Raw genomic sequence first — 4,986 nt, 5'->3', positions numbered from 1 at the left:
TGGTGGGCTACAGTCCATGGGGTTACAAAAGAGTCGGACACAACTTAGTGACTAAAGAACAACAGCAACAAATTCTATTAATATTCCAGTAAAAGTTTCCTAGCAGTTTGGGAACACTCACACCTCCTTCCTGCTGGGCAACTTAAATGCAAATGTAACAAAGAAAGAAATTATTTGTCTCAAGTTGAATAAATGTGTATTTAACTTGATAGCATCTTCAAATAATTTTGAAAAAATTCAAGAGGACAGAGCTTAGATCACTTTTCCTCTAAACTTGACTCCACAGGCTTCATCGGTTCAAAATATTTATGTGCTGATGCCACTAACAACATCTGGGAACCACCACTGTGCAGAAAAAACTATGATTGCCACCACTGTTATATATCTGAAGTCCTCTTACGTGCCGATGGTTCTGAAAGCCAAAGTAATTTCAAGTTCTTTGGACCAGGTTAAGGTAAGCGCAAGTCAGACCAGCTCCAAAACTCACAGAGGAAAACTCATTTTGGAATCATCATCTTCTGCTTTTCAATCCTTCCCAGTTTAATCAACCAGTTCAAGTCATCATAAGTTAAATGAGAACCAGTTAATCTCAGTCTCTTTATTTGAATAAATGATCCAAACATAAGAAGAAAACATCACATGTATATGATTCAGTAAGAGGAAGACAAAACCATTAGAGGGAATCCAGACCGTTTGCTAGTGCCAACTCCGAATCAACAGCAGATGGCGCCAGAGGACCTTAGTAGGAGCCAATCGCTTTGCTACCTCCAAGATTACCTTTTATTTCCCACACCATTTACCCAGGATTTCTAGGGAAGGAGTCATGGTTCAGACCATAGATTCTGGAGTCAGACTGCCTGGCTTCACAATACCGCATTTGCTCGCTGGGTGACCTTGGACGAGTCTTGAACTTGATTTTCCTCGTTGTAGAATAGGGATGTTAAAAGCTCTATCTTGCAGGATTGCTGTGAAGATTATGTGAATTCTTACATATAATCACAGGCAATGGCTTCTTGTACACAATAATCTTTCAAAGTGTTATTTGTTAGTGGACACACAATATAAAAAGAAGTTCTGTTGTGAGAGCAAAAGCATAATATTTAGGAGGGTGAGAAAAAGGGTAAATTTTGTGGAGGATTGAAATTAAGTTGCTATCTGAATAAAATTAACTGTCAGTTCTCTCTGTAAAGTGTCTTTTGTAAGCTTCTTGAAAACCAAAAAGTAAAAACCTACAGTAGACACACAAAAGGTAGAGAGAAAGACATCAAAGCACACCATCATCCAAAATTATCAATTCACAAAGGAAGATCACAAGTAAGGAAGAAGCAAGGAACTAAAATGTGGGGGCAAGAAAACAATAGGATGGCATTAGTAATTCCTTATCTATCAGTAATTATTTTAAATGTAAATGGATTCAATCCTCCAATCAAAATAGAGTGGCTGAATGAATAAAACAACAAAGCCCAGCTATATGTTGCTACAAGAGAGTCACTTCACTTTTAAGGATACTGAAACGAGATGCCAGTCCAGGTTCGATGCACGATACTGGATGCTTGGGGCTAGTGCACTGGGACGACCCAGAGGGATGGTGTGGGGAGGGAGGAGGGAGGAGGGTTCAGGATGGGGAACACATGTATACCTGTGGTGGATTCATTTTGATATTTGGCAAAACTAATACAATTATGTAAAGTTTAAAAATAAAATTTAAAAAAAAGGATACATATAGGCTCATTAAATAGATGGAAAATGATATTCCATGAAAATAGAAACGAAAAGAGAGCCGAGGTCCTATACTTATATCAGACAAAATACAGCTTAATTCAAAAGCTGTAAAAAGAGACAAAGATGGCTATTATATTAGAATAAAGGGTTCAATTTATCAAGGATAAGCAATCATCATTATATATATACATCCAACATCAGAACATTTAAATATAAAAGCAAGTACTAACATCTCTAAAAGGAGAAATAGATTACACTACAGTCAGGAGGCTAAGAATAGTCAGTGGGGAAAGGATAGTCTTTTCAACAGAAAGTATTGGGAAAATGGATAACCATGTGCAAAAGAATAAAATTGCATCCCTATCTTACTCAACACATGCACACCGACTTGAAATGTATTAGTATTAAAGACTGAAATGTAAGATCTGAATCTATAAAATCCTAAAAGAAAACATAGAGGAAAACACCATAACATTGGTTTTAACAATGATTTTCTGGAAATGACACCAAAAGCAAAAATCAAGTGGAACTACTTCCAGCTAAAAAGCTTCTGCTTTTAAATGAAAACGAAAAGGCAGCCTGTGGAAAGGAGGAATATATTTTCAGACCATATATTTGACAACAGGTTATTATCCAAAACACATGAGGAGCTAATATGATTGCATGGCAAGATAGTAAATAACCCGATTAAAAGATCTGAATAGACATTTTTTTCCCCCGGAAAAAGACATACAAATAGCCAAGAGATACACAAAAGGATGCTCAACATCACTAATCATCAGGGAAATATACATTAAATCACAGTGAGATATCATCTCACATTGTCAGAATACCTGTCATCAAAAAATTAGGAGGTAAGTGTTGGTGAGAATTTGGAGACAAGGGACCCACCCCTTAGGCACTTTTGGTGAAAAAGTAAACTGTTGCAGCCACTATGGAAAATGGTTTGGAGGTTCCTCAAAAAATAAAAGCAGAATTATCATATAATTCAGCAATCTCACTTCTGGATATATATTCAAAGGAAATGAAATTATTATTTTGCAGAGGTATTTGCAACTCCATGTTCATTGCAGCATAGTTCATAATAGGCAAGACAGGGAAACAACTTGCATGTACATCACTGGAAGAATTTTAAGGACAATATATACATGTACATATATACATGTGTGTGTACATACACACAGAGTGGAATATTATGCAGCCATAGAAAAGGAAATCTTGCCATTTGAGACAACGTGGTGGGACCTTGAGGGCATTATGCTAATGTAATAAGTCAGATCAAGAAATAAAAATAGGTTTTTTTTTTTCACCTGTTCTCTGCTGGCTATACTTCTGCTCCCCAGGTTGTTCTGGCATCTGGGCCCTGGTCACTCAGTACCTTCCACCATACCCAGCAACTCGCTCCACATCTTGAATCTCTCTGAGGCTTGGAGCATCTCGGCAGTGCGTCTTCGTGATGCCACCTCAGCCGAGGCCTGCAGCGTGCAGTGAGTCAGTGCAGACCCAACCCCGAGTCCCTGCAGCTCCGTTGGGGCCACCGTCTCGGGTTGCCCTACACAGTGCTGGGTGGCCGCCATGGGCCGTTGGTACTGCAGGCTGCTCCTGATGCTGCTGTTCCTGGTGCCAGGCTCTGGCAGCGCCTGCGAGAGCACCTTCGAGCTGCCTGACAATGCCAAGCAGTGTTTCCACGAGGACATCACACAGGGCACCAAGTGCACCCTCCAGTTCCAGGTAATTACTGGTGGTCACTGTGATGTAGATTGTCGACTAGAAGATCCTGTTGTACAAGGAGATGAAGAAACAGTATGATAACTATACCTTCACAGCCTCCAAAAATGGGACATACAAATTTTGCTTCAGCAAAGAATTTTCTACTTTCACACATAAAAATGTATATTTTGATTTTCAAGTTGGAGAAGATCCACCTTTGTTTCCTGGTGACAATCGAGTCAGGGCTCTTACCCAGATGCAATCTGTCTGTGTTTCAATTCATGAAGCTCTGAAATCTGTCATTGACTATCAGACTCACTTCCGATTGAGAGAAGCTCAAGGCCGAAGCAGCGCTGAGGATCTAAATACATGAGTGACCTACTGGTTAGTAAGAGAAGCCCTCATTCTTCTGGTGGTTAGCATAGGGCAGGCATTTCTTTTGAAAAGCTTTTTCTCAGATAAAAGAACCAGGACAACTTGTGTTGAATCTTAACTACATTTTGAGAATTGATTACATTGCCACTGTAATATTGCTGTCCTCTAATTAACTTTAGGTACAGAAGAACTTAATATTGGCAACATTTTTAGAATCTTACTCATACACCTGTGGGGGTGGGGGGAGGGATGTACAATGCATATCCCCAAGCTGTGGAAAGGACACCTTTTTTTTATTTGTAAAGGTAGAAAAACTTTGGGGCTTATTTTGGGCTATTCAAAAATATTCAACACAATGATCTACATTTTTATGAGTTGTTACTATCTACTCTTTGCACACTAAACTTTAGTCATTTTGATACCTTTTAACTATTTAAAAGTACTTTTCTGGTAAGTTGTGGATATTTTAAAAGCCTTTAGTTTAATGTCAACATGTGTTGTGGAGGAAGAAAGTTACCTTTTAGTTGTTTATAGTAAATAAAGTTTTGTTTTTAAGAAAACCAAATGTGGTTAACTGTAGCCAAAGCCCTAATCTGCACTGTTTAATTTTATGAGGACACAAATCTACCATAGAAATGTTAGTTAATATTGATAAAATTTTAAATTGACACATCACGGTTTAATTTTTTTCTCAGTAGCTTGGAAAATGTCATTTTTGTTCTTTGGGTTTATTCTATGATCTATATAACCAGTTATGTTATTTTTTTTCTTTCATAAAGATATTCTGACCTCACAGGAGCAAGTATGTTTCAGTAACATAATAGAGTTTACACAAACCTTAAAAAAATCAGACTATTGTTAACAGGTAGAATAATTACAGAATAATTTAAGACACTACAATGGGGAGCAAAATGACATGAGAAAACTTTTAGTGAGTTATTAGCACATGTTACATTTTCAGTGCTTTTACAAAGAAAAAAGGTGATCTGTTTCATTGTAAACATTTGAATTGACTAGTTCTTGCTCTAATGTGGTTTTAAGGTCTGGAGTCATTCCCAGCTTAAATTGACAGTTGTTAATATGAAAGTTATGAAAGTAGTGGAGAAGGCAATGGCACCCCACTCCAGTACTCTTGCCTGGAAAATCCCATGGATGGAGGAGCCTGGTAGGCTGCAGTCC

At 38.0% G+C, this 4,986-nt stretch overlaps 1 pseudogene; it reads left to right on the top strand.

The window, feature by feature from the left end:
• The first annotated feature begins 406 nt into the window (after window positions 1–406).
• On the top strand, window positions 407–3,925 carry LOC104985470 (annotated as a pseudogene).
• Window positions 3,926–4,986: the final 1,061 nt, after the last annotated feature.

Source organism: Bison bison, unplaced genomic scaffold, assembly GCF_000754665.1.
Source record: "Bison bison bison isolate TAMUID 2011002044 unplaced genomic scaffold, Bison_UMD1.0 scf7180017845551, whole genome shotgun sequence".
Classification (NCBI taxonomy): domain Eukaryota; kingdom Metazoa; phylum Chordata; class Mammalia; order Artiodactyla; family Bovidae; genus Bison; species Bison bison.
The sequence above is the reverse complement of the archived record's forward strand: the minus strand, read 5'-3'. Positions and strand labels throughout refer to the sequence as shown.